Raw genomic sequence first — 25,288 nt, 5'->3', positions numbered from 1 at the left:
GCCTGTGACCGGTTTCTCCTTGCTGGAAAACTTTAAGATCTCTTTCGATCTGGTACGCTCAACTTTTACACTGCTATCCTCAATATGAATTCCTTTTCATTTATTTTGCCGTCTTTTAAGCAAGAAATTTATATCCTTCAGTGCTGGTAAGTTTCCTTGAAATGTTTCTTTGAGAACTTCTTTATCAGTGCTTTCTCTGTTCTCTTTCTGGCACTCCTATTGGTTGAACTGAACCTCTAACCTTCTTAAGTTTTTTTGTCTTATTTTCTATCTCTTTTTCCTTTCGTCCTACTTTCTAGGTGAAATCCTTGACCTAACCTTGTTGTCCTTTTACTGTTTCTTATTTTTAAATTTTAGCAATACTTTTAATATATAAAAGAATTTTCTTTCTTAATGTTTATTTTTATAATGTGTTTTTATTGCATGGGTGTAGTTTAAAACATTATGTTTAAATTGCCTATTTCTCTTCCTCTGTCAATAGAGAGTTAATATGTCCCTTTGGAGGGGAGGAAGGAACTACTGTGCCTCTTAGGGATGATGTCATATCCCTTAGCATGCTGGGAGAACGGCTTCAGAACTCCTGAGGACATTGAATAGAGTGTCTTTGTAGTTTTCCATTTCTTCCTGCATTGTCTCTGTTTTTTCTGAGTTCCTTTTAGTTTCTCATTATTGGTTTGCTTGTCTCACTGTAATATTGCTGATTTTCCTCAAACGCCTAGAGTTCTTGGCTGTCCATTCCTGTTTCTGAGTGAATCTTTAGAAAGCTGATTGGAAGTTCTGTGTCTATTCATTGGACTTTTCGACTGGTGGCTTTCACTGTAGGGTCATTAGGATGATACAGCTTTTTCATCAGAGACCTTCAAATGTCAGAATTTATAGTATTTTGTCAGTGGGTGGTTCAGTTTTTCTAGAGAAGATTCCTTCAATCTTCTGCAACTTCTCTCCGTTCAGTCTGCAGACTTTCATTTAATCTCCCTGTTTTCATTTGCGAGCCTCGCCTCCACTCTCCCTTTTACTTCTTGTCTCTGAGTCTGGCCCCTCACTTTCTCCTGCAGGGGTGTGAGAGGAATAGTCAGACCCAGCTTTACCCCACCTTCTGTGGTACTTGTGCTCCTAGCCTGTCTGGATTCTGTAGGTATTTTTGACTTGCCTCTCATCATTACGTTCCTTTGCAAGCACTTAGATTTATTCTTCCTTCTCTCTAGCAAGTCATTTTCTTCTCTAATGCATTCTGCCATCTTATAATTTAGTTCAGAATTAAAATTGTCCCCTAGACTGATCAAGATTGAATCCTATTTCTGATTCTTACTTCCTTGCGTATTAGGGTGATTTTTAAGATGAGAGAGGTTGGAAAATGTCTACCGTCTTGAAACTGAAAATCCAGTAATCATCACTTTAATTTTAATGGAGAATGATGGGCTAAATTAGTTGTTGTATGGAAAGACTTTTTTCTTCTTAAATTCCCCTTCTGTTGAAAGCTGGAACACTGATATCATGAAAAAATACCTTTTTCTTAAATTTGTGAGGGTAGATGGGGAAACTGAAAGCAATTGATTATGGCGGAAAGTCACATTGCAGCCTTTTTTCCCATCATTGATAGGATGGCGATTTCTTCCCTGCTTTTCATACAAATTCATACTTTCAGATCACACCAAAGTTAGAATACAGTGGAAGGAAACTGTGAATTTTTAGGCAGTCCATAGTACCCTGCATTTTTGCACAGAAGTCCCAAGTACAGTCTTAACCTGTGAGAAGAGTACTCAGTATTCTGATATCATCTAAACTGATGCATTGTGTTTAAAGTAACAGAGTCAAATGTCTGGATTAGGTTGAGGGAAGTATGTTAAAGTGCTTCCTGAGAGACAGGATCTAGGTTCCCGGTGGTCAGATGATGCAGAAAATACCATTACCTCTGTTTCACAGGTTAGGAAGCAGAGAATGAAGTGACTTGCCCAAATTTCCGCACAACCAGGATTCAATCCCTGGCAGTCTGATCCTGGAGCCTCTGCTACTATTCTGTGGTGATGAAGAGCCATGGAGATAGTGAGTATAAAAAGGGAAGCAGCCACGCTGGACAAAGGACAAGAGAGGCAGCCTGTCCTTGACACCATTCAAGGAAACTGTACCCCAGGGGTCTTGTGAGTATCGCTGAGAAGAGGGGGTGAGGAAAGGAACTGCATAAACATTTGCTTCTGCTTGAATGCGCACGTGCCAGCACCCCTCCACCAATTAGGAGAGCCGTCTTGAAGGATGAAGAATGCTGCCTTGGCTTCTGAAAAGAAGACCCCAGGACATGCGTTAATGAGAGGAGGGGGAGTCACAGCTGACAGAAAAATAAAGCTCTCAGCAGGAGCCCTGCGCCCCGAGCCAGGCCTGAACTTGTTGACTGAGCAGCAAGACCCCTGCCGTTGGGCTCCCCCAACTCCGTAGCTGTTTCCTGCTGCATCTTGGAAGACCGCTCTCTCCCCCTGTGACTGGCCTTATATGGGACAATTAATGAGGAGTGCAGTGACAGCAGACACCTCTCCATATTGTTCAGAGCTTGGGCTTGTGACCAGACAATTCGCCATTGCCCTCCGGGTTCCACTGAGAAGTGCCTTCTCAGCAATTTGTAGAAGTAGGTTGTAAAAGCAAAGGGTACAGCGTTAACTGCATCACATCTTTCATTTATTTAGTCATCTGCTTTGGTGAGAAGCATAGATTTAGAAGGGAGGGCTGTCTTGATCTCAGATGGAATCCCTCCTTAGTCAGCATTAGGACGCTCATTAAATTACTTTGGACAAGAGGAACTGGATTCTGTTACCCACTAATTCAGTGGTACAAAAGGAAATCCCATAAAGTAGTTTTTGAAGGGCTTTCTTCTACTTAACCTGTTTTGATTCCAAGAGGAAGGTATTATTATTCTCTTTCTAAAGATGAGGAAACTGAGGCTCAGCGATGTTTATGTAAGGGCTGTACCCAGGGCCACTCGGGGTTGAAATGGAAGAGGAACTACGGTTGACTTACTTATAATCCTGGGCTCTTTCCTCAGCACCACGCTGAGTTGCCTGTTGCTCCAAGTTTGCTAAAGCCGATAACTCCTCAAGGCTTAAAAGGCCTGTTGTCACGAGGCCCTGGGAGATCATCCAGGAAGATCAGTCACTCACTAGGCGTTTCTTTTTTGATTACGTAAGTGCTCAGTACACTGCTAGGCACATGGAGAAGGGTTGGGTTTTATGTCTCTAATGAGTTTTCAGTCTCATTGGAAGATGAATATGTAAACAGAATATTTAAAGAACAATTAAGTTCTTAATTACAGCTAAATAGTAAGCGTACAGTTGCTCAGAAAAGGGAAAGAGACAGCGCAGGCTGGAATTCTTCGGGAATGGAGAGGGTGGTATGTGAGTGGATATGGAGGGGTGGGTGGGGATGGAAGATGGATGAGACACAGGAAGACAAGAAAAAGGTTTTCTACCAACGGAAACACAGAATTAGAACAGGAAAGGGAAGGTTCTGAGCCAGCCTAGAAGTTGGGGGTCATGATGTATTGGTAGAGGGAGTGAGGTATGTGTGTGTAGATATACATTTCTTTGATCTCTCTTGCTCTGCTTGGTTTTTTTCCTCTCACCAGAAAGCATAATTTAAAGGGAGACTGAGAAAGAAAAAAGCCACTTTTTCTTGCACCTATACTTATTGTATTTCTTCTTTTTTTTTTTTTTTTAAAGATATCGAAGTTGTAGTTTGTTTATTTATTTATTTATTTTGGCTGTGCCATGCGGCATGCGGGATCTTAGTTCCCAGTCAGGGATCGAACCCATGCCCCCTGCAGTGGAAGCACAGAGTCTTAACCACTGGACCGCCAGGGAAGTCCCTGTATTTCTTAATCTATCCATTGTACTAACTAGTTTTCAAAGGCAGAGGACAGAAGTGCCAAATACCCCAAAAAATTATTTTTAGGAGAGTTATTAGTAATCACTGAATATATTATCTGATTTTAAATTCTAACAACTTCCCCTTCCCTAATTGGTTTCAGGGTTTTTTTTTTTTTTTCCAGAACAGGTCTCTATCAGAGTATCCATATGGAAAGAATTTGTATTAATGTTATAAATTTGAAAAACATAAGTAAAACTAAGATTGCCATGTAAATATCAGTGCCTCCCCAGGGGAGAAACTCCATAAATGAGGCCAGGCAGAGCCAGTCTTTCCCCTTCAGTATTTCCATGGTGTGAATAATCTCTCTTCCTTGCTGTACCATGAGCTCCTAGAAGGAAGAGACCATGTCATGTGCATCCCAGTGTCAAGTATATACCTAACTGGTAGAGGTTACTCAAATGACCTCTACCATTCATTTAGTTGAATGGATAAGTGAATATGTAAGAGCAAGTATAGCTTTCATCTCCTGTGCTAATTAGGGTAGTGCTAGCTGCCGTGACAAGTAAGCCCCTCAATTTCAGTTTGGTGCAACAAAACTGTAGTTATCACTCATGATAGTCTAACGTTGATGGGTGGCTTTCCTCTACTTGGTGATTCAGGGACTGGCCTCTTTCCATGTCATGGCTCTGCTTTCCACTGGGGCTTGAAAGCCCACTGCATATGGTAGGCAGACAGGGAAGAGAACATGAGGAGGGTACAAGTGACACATACTACTTCTGCTCACTTTCTTTTTACTAGAACTATCCACGTGACCCTGCCTAGGAACAAGGCGGGCGGGAACATGTGGTCCCTGGCTGGGCAGCTTCCTCAGAGAGACACTCAACATCATGGAGCAGTATGGATTTTAGTGGACAGTTGGTCATCTCTGCCACATCTGGCTTTCAGCACTTCCTAGCTGTGTGCTCTTAGGCCAGTTCAGAGCCTCTCCAGGTGTCAGTTCCTTCCTTGCAAATGGGGGTCCTGTAAGGTGGTTGTAAATAGTGAATGACACAAGTATTTGAAGTAGCGAGCAGTAGTGCTGATGAGCATTTGCTTATATAGGAGAGCTATTATAATGTTGTTACTTTACATGTTCCACTTCAATTAAGATATTTCTTGGGTTAACATTTATTTTTCTTCAACCATGATCACGGCACATACAAAACTAGGGCAACCCAAGGAGACCACGTACTCTTACGTAGGAAGGTAGAAGAATAGGTAGAGACTTTTAAATTAAGACATCCCACTGGGGCCATGGCACATACTGAGGTTAGGGTAACATGTGGTACCTGTTTGGTAGTGTGAACTTTAGATAAAAAGGAGAACTTTCTCTTGAAAATTTACTGCAGATCTGCTAAGAGTGGGTGTGTACTGTCAGTGTGAAAGGCTGATTGGCTTGTAGACACCACCCCAACATAGTGGAGGTAGATGGAATGGAATTATTACAGACTTGTCCCACGGAACAAAGAGAATAAGAAGCAGGACCCTGGGGAAAGGAGAACAAAGGCGTGTAAGGACTCAGGGCCATGGGAAGAGAAGAGAAGGGAAGGGTAAAGAGAGGAAGGGGCAGCATCTGACCCCCTGGCTCTCCCTTTCAGGGCTGAATTACTCATTCCCCGGCTGCCGGGAGTGTGTCGGCTGCTGAGGCTCCTGGCCGAGTCCTCTCCCAGAAACTGTCTTTGGTTGAAGGGAGCTGCCTCGCCCTAGGTTACAAATCCCCCCAGTCGAGGTGGCACTAAGACCCATGGTGGGCATCTCTGAGGGCCATCCCAGCTTTGCAGTTCCTGGTGGGGTTGGCTGAGGCCTCGGTGACAACTGAGTTCCACTTCTCCTTCTGCTGAGTTCTGCCCTCTCATCCCTTCACAACTGTGGTTCCCAGCGCAGTTCCCAGGAAGGTTCCTGCACAGCACTCTGCATCTCAGAGTCTGTGTCCTGAGGAACTGGACCTGTGAGAGTAGAGAAGGAAAAAGAATGGAAGAGAAGGGGAAGGAGAGAAGGCAAAAGGAAGGGAAGAGGACCCACCGGAGAGGGCTTTTCTCCTTATGGATTGTCATATGCTGCAGTCCCCAGAGACATCAAAATAAGGGGATTCCTTCCTTTTTACCTCCAGGAAAACTCAGTGTCATTAGGCAATATGATTCCAACTTGAAGTAGGGGGCTCTTGTGCATTCTTCTGGATTCTCTCAATATACTTGCCCAGCCAACAGCGAGTTTGTTTCATAATGGATTGTTATGCTTACCTTCCACTATCAATGGCCAGTACTGGTGTCACATAGTAAATCTTTATAAAGAATTGACTTTTTACAGAAGCTGTTTCCTCCCTCCCTCCCACGCCCCACCAAACATAGTCTAACGCATCCAGTTCTGCTCTGAACAACAAAAATGTACCTTCCAAATTCATGTGTTGGAAGAAAAGGGAAAAAGTCTATTTCTGGCATCTGTGGTGAGGGGCTTTCACTGAGAGGGCTTATGCTGCCTCTCTCCGCTGCCAGGAGGGTATGGAAGTGGGTTTCATGACCTTCTGCTCCAAGCACACAGTGGGCCTGAAAAAAGTGCATTTTAAAATGAATTGCACAGAGTCTGTAATCAGTATGATCTCAGTGACTGGGGGTGAAGGGGATTCCCTGGAAACCTGACCTTCTGAGGTCATTCACGTTTAGGCATTCTCACCTTTACCTGTTTGATGCCTTTTTTGGAGACTTGTTTCACAAGAGCTCCCACTTCAAGGCTACTGTAAATGCTGTAACATTTCTCTTTATTTCAAGCTGTTCCCTTTTCTTTGTGGGTGGGTTTGCCACTGTGAGATTCAATTTCCCTGACAGAACTGTGTTTTCTGGCCTCCCATGTGTGATTAATTCAGAGGAAGCCTTTATCTGTTGTGATCTAAATGGGTATTTGTTTTACCCTCAGCCAACAAGACAATAACAAATGTCTTGCCTGCAACGACAGGCTTGGAAATGCAGTTGTCACAGTGAAAGCCACAAAGCATATGAGTTCCAGGCTCTGTGCTGACACTTGACTAGCTGAATACATGCAGGAACCAGAAAGTGGAAAATTTTTTACAGGAGATGATGGATGCTTTTCTGTCCCCACGGAATCGGCAATGGGCTTTGCTTGGGCCTTAATTTGACCCAGGGTTGTTACTGAAAGTGTGCAGAGTGACATGACTGTTCAACTTCCCTACTTTACTATGTGCTCGTGCGTATGTTCTCCAAGAATATTAATTGTGGGGAAGTGTCCCGCCTTCTTCCTCCTGCCTCAGGGTTCTCATGGGCTCCAAAAGCTCTGATGAGCGCCAGCATCTGGGACAGACACTGACTAGATCTTGGACAAGTGACTCATTCTGTATTCCAGAACTGGGATAGGGCTGGTGCTCACAGCGAAAACTCAAGGATGGAGCATCTCCATTGCTATCCTGGAGAAGCTGGAGCCCTACTGGAACATAAATCCACATCTCTCGTACTTATTTGCCCCAAACCCATTAGTCCTCTACTGTCACATACTTAACATTCACAGTAAATACTTTTCTGCCCATAGTTCTAAAGACAGAGATGATAATGGAAATATGCTGATAACTGTGCCATCTTTGTTATAAAAGCTGAAAAAAATGTGACTTAGTTGGTGCCCTTCCGAGTGACAAGCCTGAGTGTTTAATGCTACCTTGAGATGGTTCCTTAGGGAGCCATTTTATGTCATTTTCTTGTAACTGTCACTCTAATGTGCTGGAGGGAAGTTTTACTGTCATTTGCATATTCTGAAAGTTTACTGAATTTTAAGAGATGTGTGCCTGAGAAATAACTTGTCTTGATATATTTAGGAATTTAGAGGGTTTTTTTCCTGGTTGGAACTGCCAAGCTTGGCTGCTACCCTAGTCATTTATATAGTATAGCTTTATGTGGATTTAGTCCAAATACTTGGGATTTAAAGAGGATTAAATGATTCGCATACACAGTGAAATGAGGGGACCGTACATGGGAGCAAGTACGTGGAGTCCAGAACCCTCAGCAGAGCTTCTACCAAGTGCTCTGAGAGTAGAGAGAAAGGAGGAGGGAAGAGCTGACCAAGTCACCATGGGATCCTTTCACAGTGGGAATGGCACTTGAACTAGGTTTTGAAGAATAATTAGGAGTTTGGAGGATGGGAAAATGTAGTGAAGACCACCGCAGACAGGGGGCGAAGCATGAAGAGGTGAGGAGATACAACACAATGGGATATACTTGTGGATTTGACAAGTGTTCTGTGGGCAAGAAGGCACCTAGAGATTGTGAGCTTTGTAGGAGAGTCTAGGGGACTTGAAACTCAGACAGGTGGCGCCATGGAAGGCTTTTAGGCAGCAGAGTGAGCATAAGAGTGGGCGACGGTCAAATACTGTGTGGAGGGTGAGTGAGATGAGAATTGGGGTGTGGCTGCAAACAGGTCAGTCACGGGCCCTGGTGACCTCTGAGGGAGCAGTTGCAGTGAGGTGGTGCTATGGAACCAGGCTGCAAAGAATGACAGAGTAGGTCAAGAATATTAGCGATAAAGAGAAAGGGAAAATGTGGTATGGTAGAGAGAGGATGAAGGATGGTTAAGGGAAAGTGGGATGGTGAAGATTTGTGTAAGTGTCACCACCCCTATGAACTATTTGTTATTTGTATGCTCTTCTGGACTTCTTTGATATATTTGACCCCCCTAAATTCCCCAAGTAGAGATGAGCATTGCTTGAACTTTCTTCTTGGCTTCCGAAATACTAGAGAAAACTTAGCTGCTTACATGTTTGCCTTCCCTTTCCAGACCATAAACTGTTTGAGGGCAGGGACTGTGTTTTATTAGTATTTGTATTCCCCATCCCTGGCACTTTGTAGGTGCTCAATTGGGGTTTGTTGAGGAGGGATTGAATGATGACATAAATGTGATAGGTTGATGGGAAGGAAACCATAGAAATGGAGAGTTTGAAGGTAACAGAGAGAAGGGAGATATTGATAAGAGGAAATTTCAGAAGGTAGAAAGGGATAGATCCTCCAGAATAGGGATTGGCAAACTTTTCTGTAAAGGCCTGAATAGAAAATATTTTAGACTTTGTGGGCCAGATGGTCTCTGTTACCCAGCTCTGCCGTCACAGTGTGAGAGCAGCCACATACAATAGGTCAAAGAAAGGCTGTGTTCCAGTAAAACTTGGCTTATAAAAACAGGCCCTGACCCATGCTCTATAAGATGTAGAAGGGGAGGGAGACTGGCACTAACTTGAAAAGGTGTAGGAAACTTCTTCCCCAAAGAAGGTGGGAGAAGAAGAGGCAAGGGAAGTTGCAGTAGTTCATCTGAGAAAGGCTTTGTTAAGAGAAGACAGCGTCAGTAGTAGGGGAACAAGGTTTTAAGGGGAATAGAAATCATTCCAGGGAAGTTCTCTGAAGAATCTTCTAGGAAATATACCGGGAAAATTTTAGGGCCACCGTGGAACCAGGAATAGAGGAGATACCTTGGTCTCAATTAGCATAATTATGTGAATTTCACCGCTTAAATAAGAGTGTCCACTTTCCTCTTCCGTCAGCTTACTGTGCACCTGAGTGCCATTCCCTAGTATGGGTGTAGACATTTTTCAGGTTATGGGACATCAGTACTGATCCCTGTCTTCTGATGCGATGAGCCTCATCAGCCCCTTCCCCATCAGGAATTGATGCATGGCTTCTCTTGCTGTGGGTAGGATGGTGAGTGCTGACATCAAAGTAGCAGCTTCCTTGAGTTTGCCATTTCTTGCCTTAGGGCTAGGAATCCACCACCCAAAGTCCCCCTTCTTTCCCAGACAGTCTGGCACCTCCAATTCTTTGACCCTTAGACATAAAGGGTTTACTATATCCCATCTCAGGGAATAGAACATTCCACTTGCCCCCCTTATCAAAGGGAAGATACTGCAAGGAGGATCTTCAAGTGATCCCTAACCCTTCTCTTCTTTGACCTATTAACATTCATTACATGTCCAATACCAGACATCAGTGCTAACTGCCTGTTTTTCTACTGGTGACTACTCTGATTTTCTTTTCAGAGTTTCAAGGGTTCTCATGGAAAAACAAATAAACAAACACAACAACAACAAAAGACCCACACACAAAAAAGAAAAAACAACCAAACAAACATAAAAACCCCAGGAATTACAAGAAGCAGCAGCAGCAGCACATAGGTGTAATCCCTGGCAGGCATTCCGTGGTACTCGCTGTGCACTGCTATGCTGGACCTCTATCCCAAGCTCCCTCTAGTACGCGCTACACTAAAGGAGGGGCTGGAAGGTTAAAAACCTTCTGAGAGTCTCTTCCGAGCATGATTTGGATTCCTTCTATGGGGCCACTATTAAGAGACCTGATGTATAAAAAGAGCAGGAGGCAAGGTGTGAGGTCCTACTTTCCTGATTCATTGGCTTCTGCAGCTGCAGGGCTGTCTCCATCCTGGTGGAGGAGGCTTGCTTCCATCAGCAGCTCCCTGATGGGCTATTTCAGCCAGGATGCAGGAGCTTTTTAGATCACAACAGAGGCTGAATGATCATGGGAGCTCTTCTTGGAAGCTTGACTTACTCTGTTCCTTTGTCTCCTTTAATGATTGTGTTAAGCACCTAAAACCCAGCAGTCAAATATATTTTTTGCTTACACCAGGTATGGCAGTGTATGTTGTCCGCAACTGGACCTCAATGGATACAGTATCCCACCAGACCCACAGGTTGAGCTAGGAAGTCAAGAAAGAGATGGCTGAGTGTTGTCAGGCTTGATGAGTGGGAGAATAGGTTCTGTGGGAGGGGTGCGGCGTGAGGGGGGGAGGGAGGAGGGCAGGAGCCAGGACTCAAATACACGTTGAGATGGTGAAGCCAGGTGGAGACCGAGAGCTGGGAGGGGAGGAAGCCGCCTGGCACTGGGGGTCTCCATGAAGGTGAAGGCTGCTTTCACTGGGTATAAACAGGGGAGGTACGCCTTGGCATCAATCAAGGAAACATATCAATACTTTTGTGAATCTCACAATATGCTATTACTCAGGTAATATTTAAATTTGATCACAGGGCAGTAAAGTATGACTGAAGAATTAAATGAATCTCTTTTAGACACCTTGTAACGCTTTTTCTGGGTGTGATAATGCATAGAGAACAATAAAACTGCAGTGCAACGTGCATGCTAGGCTATTGCTGGGTTCACTCACCAAGTTCATCCTCAATGAGCTGACCGGTATGTTGGGGCCCTGTAGGGGTCACTTACAAATAGTGAAACCACAAGTACGAATGGAGTTCGTTTTATATGTTAGTTGTCGGCTTGTTTTTTAGTTAAACTAATAGATTAGATAATAAGTATGCTAACTAAATCTTTACTTGCTTTTTAAGTATTTCATATGTTGGTCAGAAACTTGTGGTTATTTAATGAGTACCTGATAACTGAATTATTAGCCATACAAATGTAATTGAGACCTTAAGAGTCTATGGGTAAAAATGAAATCATCTTATCATTAATGTCCCATTTATAAAGCCTGAGCTGCTTTCTTATGCCTTGAGTGTCTCAGATCTCCCTCAACATTCTCCTCATTTATAACTAGCAAAGACCTGGGTTTATGTAAATAGCAAATATTTTTATGGAATTTGGTCAGATAATTAAAAGATGTATCACTTCTGTTACTCAGTGGGCTTCATATTTAAATAATTTATTGCAAACTGAAGGCACTGTAAATGTGTTTTCTTTGCATGGCTTTTACAAAATGTTTGAATCCGTTGCCAAAAATAAAAATCAAAAAATCTTACCAGAAAACCCGGGTTTCCTAACAACATGGGTGCTCTTTCTGGCTGGAGCAGAGTAGCTGCTCTGCCAATGAGAGGCGTATGGCAAGCTGGCTCCAGGCAGCCCCAGCCAGGCTTCCCTCATTTATATCGCCTGCCTGACTCCTGGGGGCATTTAAGTTTATGACCCATGAAATAGCTTGTGATTGAATAAATAAAAGTTGTCACCTAGAACTGGAACATGGGGTCCTCTTAAAAAATCACGATGTTAAGAATATGCAGCCATTGGTCATTAAAATTGTATTTGTAATGTCATCTTCTTTGTGAAAAAAAAATTATTTGGATTTCCGTTCTGGGATATGCAGGTTTTCAAGATTCACCAATTAATTCCTATGCTACACTATCATTAGCCTCTTTATCCAGCACTCCTTGAGCACCTTCTATTGCTAAGTTGTTATTTATGCAACTTGGAAAACACTTTTGAAACCATGGTATTTATTTGCCTGGTCCTCTTAGATTGTTCATTTCTTCCATCTTTTAGGAGTATCTATCCTTGCCATGTTCCTGGGGGAGCTGGTTCTGCTCTGTTCCCTCCCCTTTCCTCTAGTCCATTGTTTTGTGCACTAATATCTGTATCACCTTTTTTCTTCCTCACTTTTTAGCTTGAAAAATGTAGCACTTAATCATGAAGTGTATCCCTGGAAAATAAACATATACCAACAGTCACTATTTCGATAAAACGTAAACAAAAAGCCAGTACAGCTACTTTAATATATATCAAGGAATTAAATTTATTCATTCATTTGTTCACTCAGCAGATACTTCTTGAGCACCTAATCAGTGCCTGATCTTTCTAGATCCTAAGGATGCAATGGTGAACCAAATAGAACAGCATTCAGCTACACTCTAGTGGAGAGAAGGCACTCAACAGATGACTTATATCTTGTGAACAGTGCCAGCACTATGAAGAATGGTGATGGAGGGGAGGTGATCGAGTCCCATTGGTGCTATTCTAGATGTGCGAGGCAAGTAAGGCCTCGCTGAAGAGGTGACATTTGAGTAGAGACCTGAATGAAGCAAGAGGACCTTGCTTCATTCAGAGACCTGAATGAAGCAAGAGGAAAGAATGTTCTTGGTGTGTTCCTTGAGGCTAGTGTGGCTGGAATGGAGTGACTGCGGGAGAAGGTTGGACAGGCTCTGGGTTCAGGTTAAGTAGGCTTTGTAGGCCATGAGAAGGAATTTGGGTTGGATTTTAATTGTGATGGGAAACCATGTAAGGAAGATTTGCTTGTTTGTTCTTAAGATGGGAGAGCCCTGAGCATCTATGAGTATACATGCAGAGGAGAGGAGCTGGCTACGGAGAATGCCTGATCAGTAGTGGGTTGGTTCCCGGATTCAAGCTCAGGTTCACATGACTGAGGTGGAACACAGAGCTTGCTGTAACTATGGCCGGCTGTAGCTATTGCCCTGCCAGGGGCCCCTGGGCTCCTTCCCCTCTCCCTGACTCCCTCTTGCTGGTGTAGGGTATTCCCTGCAGAGTATATCAGCACAATGCAAAAGTGGGGCATGCTGGTTTCTCATACATTTGTGATTTGTGGTGTACCTGCCTCACTGACATTTGAGTCTCCCCGGGATAACATGGATACCAGGAGCCACGGTCTACGTATTTGAATATGTGATCTCACCAGTATGAATATCTGAATGCTCACTCAGGGATGCATCCACGTTTATTAGAACTGATGGTGGAAGCCCTGGCTCTGTGGCATCTTTCTGTTCAGAATCTTCCAGTTGTGCGTTTGGATGGGTATGCATTTACGCAGGTGTACCTATCAGGAGGGATAATTTTTTTTTTTAAACATCTTTATTGGAGTATAATTGATTTACAATGGTGTGTTAGTTTCTGCTTTATAACAAAGTGACTCAGTTATACATATACATATGTCCCCATATCTCTTCCCTCTTGCATCTCCCTCCCTCCCACCTTTCCTATCCCACCCCTGTAGGTGGTCACAAAGCCCCGAACTGATCTCCCTGTGCTACGTGTCTGCTTCCCACTAGCTATCTATTTTACGTTTGGTAGTGTATATATATCCATGCCACTCTCTCACTTTGTCCCAGCTTACCCTTCCCCCTCCCCGTATCCTCAAGTCCATTCTCTAGTAGGTATGCATCTTTACTCCAATCTTGCCCCTAGGATCTTCATGACCATTTTTTTTCTTTTAGATTCCATATATATCTGTTAGCATGCGGTACTTGTTTTTCTTTTTCTGAATTACTTCACTCTGTATGACAGTCTCTAGGTCCATCCACCTCACTACAAATAACCCAGTTCCGTTCCTTTTTATGGCTAAGTAATATTCCATTGTATATATGTGCCACATCTTCTTTATCCATTCATCTGTCGATGGACACTTCACTTGCTTCCATGTCCTGGCTATTGTAAATAGAGCTGCAATGAACATTTTGGTACATGACTCTTTTTGAATTATGGTTTTCTCGGGGTATATGCCCAGTACTGGAATTGCTGGGTCGTATGGTACTTCTATTTTTAGTTTTTTAAGGAACGTCCATACTGTTCTCCACAGTGGCTGTATCAATATACATTCCCACCAACAGTGCAAGAGGGTTTCCCTTTCTCCACACCCTCTCCAGCATTTATTGTTTGTAGATTTTTTTGATGATGGCCATTCTAACCAGTGTGAGATGATATCTCATTGTAGTTTTGATTTGCATTTCTCTAATGATTAATGATGTTGAGCATTCTTTCATGTGTCTGTTGGCAATCTGTATATCTTCTTTGGAGAAATGTGTATTTAGGTCTTCTGCCCATTTTTGGATTGGGTTGTTTGTTTCTTTAATATTGAGCTGTACGAGCTGCTTGTAAATTTTGGAAATTAATCCTTTGTCAGTTGCTTCATTTGCAAATATTTTCTCCCATTCTGAGGGTTGCCTTTTCGTCTTGTTTATGGTTTCCTTTGCCGTGCAAAAGCTTTTAAGTTTCATTAGGTCCCATTTGTTTATTTTTGTTTTTATTTCCATTTCTCTAGGAGGTGGGTCATAAAAGATCTTGCTGTGATTTATGTCGTAGAGTGTTCTGCCTATGTTTTCGTCTAAGAGTTTGATAGTGTCTGGCCTTACATTTAGGTCTTTAATCCATTTTGAGTTTATTTTTGTGTATGATGTTAAGGAGTGTTCTAAATTCATTCTTTTACATGTGGCTGTCCAGTTTTCCCAGCACCACTTATTGAAGAGGCTATCTTTTCTCCACTGTATATTCTTGCCTCCTTTATCAAAGATAAGGTGACCATATGTGCGTGGGTTTATCTCTGGGCTTTCTATCCTGTTCCATTGATCTATATTTCTGTTTCTGTGCCACTGCCATACTGTCTTGATTACTGTAGCCTTGTAGTATAGTCTGAAATCCAGGAGCCTGATTACTCCAGCTCTGTTTTTCTTTCTCAAGATTGCTTTGGCTATTCAGGGTCTTTTGTGTTTCCATACAAATAGTGAAATTTTTTGTTCTAGTTCTGTGAAAAATGCCAGTGGTAGTTTGATAGGGATTGCATTGAATCTGTAGATTGTTTTGGGTAGTAGAGTCATTTTCACAATGTTGATTCTTCCAATCCAAGAACATGGTATACCTCTCCACCTATTTGTATCATCTTTAATTTCTTTCATCAGTGTCTTATAAGTTTCTGCATACAGGTCTTTTGTCTCCTTAGTAGGTTTATTCCTAGATATTTTATTCTTTTTGTTGCAATGGTAAATGGGAGTGTTTTCTTAATTTCACTTTCAGATTTTTCATCATTAGTGTATAGGAATGCCAGAGATTTCTGTGCATTAATTTTGTATCCTGCTACTTTACCAAATTCATTGATTAGCTCTAGTAGTTTTCTGGTAGCATCTTTAGGATTCTCTATGTATGGTATCATGTCATCTGTAGTGACAGCTTTACTTCCTCTTTTCCAATTTGGATTCCTTTTATTTCCTTTTCTTCTCTGATTGCTGTGGTAAAACTTCCAAAACTATGCTGAGTAATAGTGGTGAGAGTGGGCAACATTGTCTTGTTCCTGACCTTAGTGGAAATGGTTTCAGTTTTTCACCATTGAGGATGATGTTGGCTGTGGGTTTGTCATATATGGCCTTTATTATGTAGAGGAAAGTTCCCTCTATGCCTACTTTCTGCAGGGTTTTTATCATAACTGGGTGTTGAATTTTGTTGAAAGCTTTCTCTGCATCTATTGAGATGCTCATATGGATTTTCTCCTTCAATTTGTTAATATGGTTTATCACATTGATAGATTTACATATATTGAAGAATCCTTGCATTCCTGGAATAAACCCCACTTGATCATGGTGTATGATCCTTTTAATGTTCTGTTGGATTCTGTTTGCTAGTATTTTGTTGAGGATTTTTGCATCTATGTTCATCAGTGGTATTGGCCTTTAGTATTCTTTCTTTGTGACATCTTTGTCTGGTTTTGGTATCAGGGTGAATGTGGCCTCATAGAATGAGTTTGGGAGTGTTCCTCCCTCAGCTGTATTTTGGAAGACTTTGAGAAGGATAGGTGTTAGATCTTCTCTAAATGTTTGATAGACTTCACCTGTGAAGCCATCTGGTCCTGGACTTTTGTTTGTTGGAACATTTTGAATCACAGTCTCAATTTCAAGTTCTTCTGTTTATATTTTCCATTTCTTCCTGGTCCAGTCTTAGAAGGTTATGCTTTTCTAAGAACTTGTATATTTCTCCCAGGTTGTCCATTTTATTGGCATAGAGTTGCTTGTAGTAATCTCTCATGATCCTTTGTATTTCTACAGTGTCAGTTGTTACTTCTCCTTTTCCATTTCTAATTCTATCGATTTGAGTCTTCTCACTTTTTTTCTTGATAGGTGTGGCTAATGGTTTATCAATTTTGTTTATCTTCTCAAAGAACCAGCTTTTAGTTTTATTGATCTTTGCTATCATTTCCTTCATTTCTTTTTCATTTATTTCTGATCTGATCTTTATGATATCTTTCCTTCTGCTAACTTTGGGTTTTTTTTGTTCTTCTTTCTCTAATTGCTTTAGGTGCAAGGTTAGGTTGTTTATTCAAGATGTTTCCTGCATCTTAAGGTAGGATTGTATTGCTATAAACTTCCCTCTTAGAAATGCTTTTGCTGCATCCCATAGGTTTTGGTTCATTGTGTCTCCATTGTCATTTGTTTCTAGGTATTTTTTAATTTCCTCTTTGATTTCTTCAGTGATCACTTCACTATTAAGTAGTGTATTGTTTAGCCTCCATGTGTTTGTATTTTTTACAGATCTTTTTCTGTAATTGATATCTAGTCTTATAGCGTTGTGGTTGGAAAAGATACTTGATACAATTTCAATTTTCTTAAACTTACCAAGGCTTGATTTGTGACCCAAGATATGATCTATCCTGGAGAATGTTCCATGGGCACTTGAGAAAAATGTGTATTCTGTTGTTTTTGGATGGAATGTCCTATAAATATCAATTAAGTCCATCTTGTTCAATGTATCATTTAAAGCTTGTGTTTCCTTATTTATTTTCATTTTGGATGATCTGTCCATTGGTGAAAGTGGGGTGTTAAAGTCCCCTACTATGAATGTGTTACTGTCAATTTCCCCTTTTATGGCTGTTAGTATTTGCCTTATGTATTGAGGTGCTCCTATGTTGGGTGCATAAATATTTACAATTGTTATATCTTTTTCTTAGATTGATCCTTTGATCATTATGTAGTGTCCTTCTTTGTCTCTTGTAATAGTCTTTATTTTAAAGTCTATTTTGTCTGATATGAGAATTGCTACTCCAGCTTTCTTTTGGTTTCCATTTGCATGGAATATATTTTCCATCCCCTTACTATCAATCTGTATGTGTCTCTAGGTCGGAAGTGGGTCTCTTGTAGACAGCATATATGTGGGTCTTGTTTTTGTATCCATTAAGCCAATCTGTGTCTTTTGGTGGGAGCATTTAGTCCATTTACATTTAAAGTTATTATCGATATGTATGTTTCTGTTCCCATTTTCTTAATTGTTTTGGGTTCGTTATTGTAGGTCTTTTCCTTCTCTTGTGTTTCTTGCCTAGAGAAGTTCCTTTAGCATTTGTTGTAAAGGTGGTTTGGTGGTGCTGAACTCTCTCAGCTTTTGCCTGTCTGTAAAGGTTTTAATTTCTCCATCAATTCTGAATGAGATCCTTGCTGGGTAGGGTAATCTTGATTGCAGGTTTTTCTCCTTCATCACTTTAAATATGTCCTGCCAGTCCCTTCTGGCTTGCAGAGTTTCTGCTGAAAGATCAGCTGTTAACCTTATGGGGATTCCCTTGTGTGTTATTTGTTGTTTTTCCCTTGCTGCTTTTAATATGTTTTTTTTTGTATTTAATTTTTGACAGTTTGATTAATATGTGTCTTGGCGTATTTCTCCTTGGATTTATCCTGTATGGGACTCTCTGTGCTTCCTGGACTTGATTAACTATTTCCTTTCCCATATTAGGGAAGTTTTCAACTATAATCTCTTCAAATATTTTCTCAGTCCCTTTCTTTTTCTCTTCTTCTTCTGGAACCCGTATAATTTGAATGTTGGTGCATTTAATGTTGTCCCAGAGGTCTCTGAGACTGTCCTCAGTTGTTTTCATTCTTTTTTCTTTATTCTGCTCTGCAGTGGTTATTGCCACTATTTTATCTTCCAGGTCACTTATCCACTCTTCTGCCTCAGTTATTCTGCTATTGATCCCATCTAGAGTATTTTTCATTTCATTTATTGTGTTGTTCATCATTGTTTGTTTCATCTTTAGTTCTTCTAGGTCCTTGTTAAATGTTTCTTGCATTTTGTCTATTCTATTTCCAAGATTTTGGATCATCTTTACTATCATTATTCTTAATTCTTATTCAGGTAGACTGCCTATTTCCTCTTCATTTGTTAGGTCTGGTGGGTTTTTGCCTGGTCCTTCATCTGATGTGTGTTTCTGTGTCTTCTCATTTTGTTTAACTTACTGGGTTTAGGGTTTCCTTTTCGCAGGCTGCAGGTTCGTAGTTCCTGTTGTTTTTGGCGTCTGTCCGCAGTGGCTAAGGTTGGTTCAGTGGGTTGTGTAGGCCTCCTGGTGGAGGGGACTAGTGCCTGTGTTCTGGTGGATGAGGCTGGATCTTGTCTTTCTGGTGGGCAGGTGCATGCTTGATGGTGTGTTTTGGGGTGTCTGTGGCCTTATTATGATTTTAGGCAGCCTCTGTGCTAAGGGATGAGGTTGTGTTCCTGTCTTGCTAGTTGTTTGTCATAGAGTGTCCAGCACTGTAGCTTGCTGGTTGTTGAGTGTAGCTGGGTGTTGGCATTGAGATGGAGATCTCTGGGAGTTTTTCGCCATTTGATATTACGTGGAGCTGGGAGGTCTCTGGTGGACCAGTGTGCTGAACTTGGCTCTCTCACCTCAGTGGCACAGCCCTGATGCCTGGGTGGAGCACCAAGAGCCTGTCCTCCACATGGCTCAGAATAAAAGGGAGGAAAGAAGAAAGAAGAAGATAAAATAAAATAAAATTAAAAGGTTATTAAAATAAAAAATAATTAAGAAAAAAATTTTTACGTCATTTAAAAAAAAAACTGACAGAACTCTAGGACAAATGATAAAAGCAAAGCTATATAGACAAAATCTCTCACAGAAGCATACACATACACACTCACAAGAAGAGAAAAAGTTCACCTCCTCAATTTGGGGTGATTTGTTGTCTATTCAGGTAGTTCACAGAAGGAGGATACATCAAGTTGATTGTGGAGATTTAATCTGCTGCTACTGAGGCTGCTGGGAGAGATTTCCCTTTCTCTTCTTTGTTCGCACAGCTCCTGGGGTTCAGCTTTGGATTTGGCCCCGCCTCTGTGTGTAGGTTGCCTGAGGGCATCTGTTCCCTCTCCAGACAGGACGGGGTTAAAGGAGCAGCTGATTCGGGGGCTCTGGCTCACTCAGGCCGGGGGGAGGGAGGGGTACGGAGTGCGGGGCAAGCCTGCGGCGGCAGAGGCTAGCGTGACGTTGCACCAGCCGGAGGCGTGCCGTGCGTTCTCCCGGGGAAGTTGTCCCTGGATCCTGGGACCCTGGCAGTGGCAGGCTGCACAGGCTCCCCGGAAGGGGGGTCTGGAGACTGACCTGTGCTCGCACGCAGGCTTCTTGGTGGCGGCAACAGGAGCCTTAGCGTCTCATGCCCATCTCCAGGCTCCGCGCTTTTAGCCGCGGCTCGCGCCCGTCTCTGGAGCTCCTTTAAGCAGTGCTCTTAATCCCCTCTCCTCGTGCACCAGGAAACAAAGAGGGAAGAAAAAGTCTCTTGCCTCTTCGGCAGCTCCAGACTTTTTCCCCGACTCCTTCCTGGCTAGCCGTGGGGCACTAGCACCCTGCAGGCTGTGTTCCCGCCGCCAACCCCCAGTCCTCTGCCTGCGCTCTGACCGAAGCCCGAGCCTCAGCTCCCAGCTCCGCCCGCCCCCATGGGTGAGCAGATAAGCCTCTCAGGCTGGTGAGTGCCGGTCGGCCCTGATTCTCCGTGCGGGAATCTCTCCGCTTTGCCCTCCGCACCCCTGTGGCTGCGCTCTCCTTCGTGGCTCCGAAGATTCCCCCCTCCACCACCCGCAATCTACGCCCGCGAAGGGGCTTCCTAGTGTGTGGAAACCTTTCCTCCTTCACGGCTGCCTCCCACTGGTGCAGGTGTCCCTATTCTTTTGTCTTTTGCCCTACCCAGGTACGTGGGGAGTTTCTTGCCTTTTGGGAGGTCTGAGGTCTTCTGCCAGCGTTCATTAGGTGTTCTGTAGGAGTTGTTCCACATGTAGATGTATTTCTGATGTATTTGTGGGGAGGAGGGTGATCTCCACGTCTTACTCTTTCGCCATCTTGAAGCTCCTCCCCCAGGAGGGTTAATTTTGACAAAGTAATTTGTGATACCCCATTCATCAAATGACAAAAGCACTCACTTTCCCATACTCCAAAGCACCTCAGTAATTACTTAACTTTTTGGAATTATCATTTTCATGTTAAAGACCTTATTACTTTCTCTCTTGTACCACTGATTTACCTGTTTTTCCGGTAGAGAGGGTGACCTACCATTGAGTTCTACCTGAAGCCCACTGATAATAAGTGTTCCCTTTGGCAAAAGTTCATTGTCATCATAAGTTAGAAAATTATTAGTGTATTGTTTTGTTCCTCTTTTTACTTTGGCATGATTTTTAACTCAGAGTAATACAGCAGCACAACTCAAAATGTCACCTCATCGGCTGCTCTGTCTCTCTCTCTCTTCAGGACCCTGGCTTTCCTGTTTCTAGCCTCCGTTTTTGAACTTGCTGTTTCCTCTGTGTTGAACTCTTCCCAATTCCCACATAGCTCCATCCTTCATTTCCTTAAGGTTTCTGTACACATGTTTGCTCACTGAGGCCTTTCCTGACCACCTTTTGTGAAGTAAATACCCCACCACGGCACTCATCTCTTTTGCTCTGTGTTGTTTTTCTCTGTAGCGTCATCACCCCTTGGCATGCTATTTATTTACTTGGTTGCTTGTTTATTGCCTCCTTCACTAGAATGTAAGCTCTGTGAGAGCAAGGACTTTGTTTTTTTTGTAGGACTTGGTTTTGATCATTGTTGTATCCTGAGTTCCTAGAATGGTGTCGCACACAGGGGAGTCATTCAATCAGTATTTTAAAAACTGAACTATGATGGTTAATGGCTGGTGAAGTCAAGTTCGAGCTCTAGACCGCCGTTAGCAGCATATGCTTACCAACCGAGCTGGTTGCCATAGAGATTTGAAAGCCCAAAGTAAGCAATTCTTCTAGCCACAGATTTGTACTGGACAGTTTTCTTTGGATATTGGGTTGTTTTCGCTTAGGAAAGAGAAATTTGCCAGTGTGATTAACAGATTAACAGTGTGAGGAACAGACTGTATTAGAGCGGGTCTCTGAATCCTCGCTCCTCAAAGCATGGTCTGCCCACCAGCAGCACTGACATCACCCTGAGCTCGTTAGAAATGCAGGATCTCAAGGCCCACCCAGCCTCCTAAATCTGAATCTGCATTTAATGCAGGTCCTATGTATGATGGAAGATTGAGAAGTTCAGCTCTAAGTCACCTGACTTTGATGTAAAAATCAGAAGATATCTTTTAGAATTTGGTCACTTAACTTGGTTTTGGAAATCATCATTATTAAAGGGGCCATTTTAAATACTCTATAGTCTTATTTTTTCTCTTTAAGTTGAGAACAGATGTATTTTGAATTGGTCACTTAATCTCTCTGTCCTCAGGTTCTTTGTCTGTCTGAGGAGGTGGTTGGTCTAAATGTGTGTGTGTGTGTGTGTGTGTATGTTTGGGGTGTGCCTTTCAGGCCCTAGTCAGAGCAGATCTGTCAGTTCTACTTTCCCCTCCCGGTTTCCTACTTCTATCCTTCTAGAGATATGTAGAGCCATAGATGGAGAAATTGACTTTCTGGGGAAAATGGTGACCGTATTCTATTTGAAGAAAGCAGTCAAATGTGCTTGTCCCCAGAAAGAATCTCAGCTGATGTGTTAATTAGACTGGAAAAATTACTACTTGAGCTCTTACTGTGTCTCAGGCACTATCTATGTGCTTTATATCATAAGCTTACATAAGCCTAACAACATCTTGATAAGGTGCTATTGTTGTCCTCATTTAAAGTTGTGGAAACCAAGGCCTGAAAGGAGTCCGTACTCTGTCAAGTTCACACAGTTGCTAAGTGGACTGGCTAGGTGGACTGGCCCCCAGACCTGAGTGCTTCACTATTTCTGAGGGAGAATCTTGCAAATTTACCAATATCTGTTAGACATAAGTATGGATGAAACGTTGGTCAAAGGCAATTGTAGTTTCTTCAGTGAGGCTGAAAGTATGAAATGCTGAATCTTTAGCTGAGTGATCAAGCTTTATTTATTTCTTTTGAGGCTCATATTTAAACCTTTTGGTATGCAAAGCTGCTGATGTGATTTTCCAATGCAAAAAACTCTCCAGCATGACGAACACATCATATATATTTATTCTTATTATTTTTATTGAAGTATAGTTTACAATGTTGTGTTAATTTCTGCTGTACAGCAAAGTGATTCAGTTATACACATATACACATTCTTTTTCGTATTCTTTTCCATGATGTTTTATCACAGGATGTTGAACATAGTTCCCTTATTATTCACTGTAACTACAAACAAGCAGCATGACTTGAGACTGTTAAAGTTGCTCTAGCCACCTTCAGGCAATCCTGAACCTGCAAAGAGAGGTAGCACAATGGCAATTCCACAGCAAATTCCATGGTGACTTGGTGAGGGGAAGGGGGGAAGTGAAAAGGAACCCAAGAAGTTTGTTCCACACCTGTGCTAGGTGTCTTACGTGCATTATCTTGTTTAACCTTCACAACACACCAGTGAGGTAGTATCATCTCCTCCAGTTTACAAAAGAGGATAACCAAGGTTTGGAACCATTAAGTACTTGCTCTGAATCTTACAACTAACTCCTAACTGATGGAGGCAGGATTCAAGCCAGGTTCACTTGATCTCAAAGCTTATCCTCTCCCTAATTTAGCACTTTGGAGAAACATTGGGAGGTGCATATGGTGAATATGTTTAAAATATTAGAAATATGGACTTCATGTCAACATATTTATTTAAAAAAAGATATCTCCCCATCCTGGTAAAATGATCCTATTCTCACTGCCTCCCAGCTCAGATTAGTTGACAACAGTAATATAAGTAAATTAAAAAAAAAAAGATGAATGTTTTCCAGAGAAATCACTGATTGACTAAAAACAAGAGTAGTGAACAATTGGTTTACCTGTAGTCAGACACATTAGCTATTACATCTCCAGTCCTGGTAAATTATCCATTTGTTCACTTTATTTGAGGGGGAGGCTGGCTGTGCTTGGAGGTACTTGAAGCTATAAATACACACGTATGTCTCCAGCCACCTTCTTAGCATTGCACTCCATGGCTGGTGTGCATTGATCTGTGCTGCACACACGCCTGGCAGGATATCCTCCCCAAGTCTTCATTCTAGTGATTTGCTTTGTTGGATGCAGTTGCCCTAATGCTGGCGAGTTCTCCAAATTAAAAACCCATGCTGAGGGCTTCCCTGGTGGCACAGTGGTTGAGAGTCCGCCTGCCGATGCAGGGGACACGGGTTCGTGCCCCGGTCTGGGAAGATCCCACATGCCGCGGAGCGGCTGGACCCGTGAGCCATGGCCGCTGAGCCTGCGTGTCCGGGGCCTGTGTTCCGCAACAGGGAGAGGCCACAACAGTGAGAGGCCTGCATACCGCAAACAAACAAACCCATGCTGAAAATCAAAACTACAATGAGGTATCACCTCACATCGGTCAGAATGACCATCATCAAAAAATCTACAAACAATAAATGCTGGAGAGGGTGTGGAGAAAAGGGAACCCTCTTGCACTGCTGGTGGGAATGTAAATTGATACAGCCACTATGGAGAACAGTATGGAGGGTCCTTAAAAACTAAAAATAGAACTACTATACGACCCAGCAATCCCACTACTGGGCATATACCCTGAGAAAACCATAATTCAAAATAGTCATGTACCACAATGTTCACTGCAGCTCTATTTACAATAGCCAGGACATGGAAGCAACCTAAGTGTCCATCAACAGATGAATGGATAAAGAAGATGTGGCACATATATACAATGGAATATTACTCAGCCATAAAAAGAAACGAAACTGAGTTATTTGTAGTAAGGTGGATGGACCTAGAGTCTGTCATACAGAGTGAAGTCAGTCAGAAAGAGAAAAACAAGTACCGCATGCTAACACATATATATGGAATCTAAAAGAAAAAAAAAGGTTCTGAAGAACCTAGGGACAGGACAGGAATAAAGACGCAGATGTAGACTGAGGACACAGGGAGGGGATAGGGTAAGCTGGGAGGGGTATGGACACATATACACTACCAAATGTAAAATAGATAGCTAGTGGGAAGCAGCCGCATAGCACAGGGAGATCAGCTCAGTGCTTTGTGACTACCTAGAGGGGTGGGATAGGGAGGGTGGGAGGGAGACGCAAGAGGGAGGGGATATGGGAACATATGTATATGTATAGCTGATTCACTTTGTTATACAGCAGAAACTAACACACCATTGTAAAGCAATTATACTCCAATAAAGATGTTAAAAAAAAAGAAAAGAAAAACCATGCTGATTTTACCTATCCTTGTTCTTAGCTCCTACCATAGCATAGGAGACTTTGATCCAACAGGTCAGCCCAGCCATCCCTATAAGGTGGGATTTCTTGAACGTATTTCCAGGTATGTTGATAAAGCAAAGTCTGCAAAGGAGAGGAGAATCTCTTTCTACTGAAAATGCACAGTATTTTTTACGTGCTAGAAGGAAGGGAGCCGAGCCTCTCAGTCACTGTGGAGGCACGTGGGCTTTCTGCATTTCGTAAAGTGCCTTTCATGAGGTAGCAGCCCCAGAAATTGCTAGGGAATCAGCACATTTCCCCCATTCCCAGTTTAAGCGGTTTCTTCTCTTTAAAACCAAGGACTTCCTGGAAGTCCTCAAAACAACTCATTTCTATGCTGCCTCTTCCTGTGGCCTTTCTTATAGAGGAATCTTAAATGTAGTAATTTGGGAAATTACTTCTGAACGTAGAGTTATCAGAGCTTACAGAGCGATCATTCTAAATAATTTGAATCACCCTTGCAGTGTCTGG

At 42.4% G+C, this 25,288-nt stretch overlaps 1 long non-coding RNA gene across 2 annotated transcripts in view; it reads left to right on the top strand.

The window, feature by feature from the left end:
- LOC109549584 (uncharacterized) overlaps positions 1-25,288 on the top strand; it is a 286,346-nt gene that overhangs the window by 215,865 nt on the left and 45,193 nt on the right. Inside the window, exon 7 of one of the 2 annotated variants that reach the window (XR_012332088.1) lies at positions 1,924-3,435. The exons of the other annotated variant lie outside the window; for it this stretch is intronic. This is a non-coding gene — a long non-coding RNA (uncharacterized lncRNA). Of the gene's footprint in view, positions 1-1,923; positions 3,436-25,288 lie in introns of those variants that run through there. 2 annotated transcript variants of the gene reach the window in all.

Source organism: Tursiops truncatus, chromosome 5 (assembly GCF_011762595.2).
Source record: "Tursiops truncatus isolate mTurTru1 chromosome 5, mTurTru1.mat.Y, whole genome shotgun sequence".
NCBI lineage: Eukaryota > Metazoa > Chordata > Mammalia > Artiodactyla > Delphinidae > Tursiops > Tursiops truncatus.
This window is presented reverse-complemented; position numbering and strand designations above follow the sequence as displayed.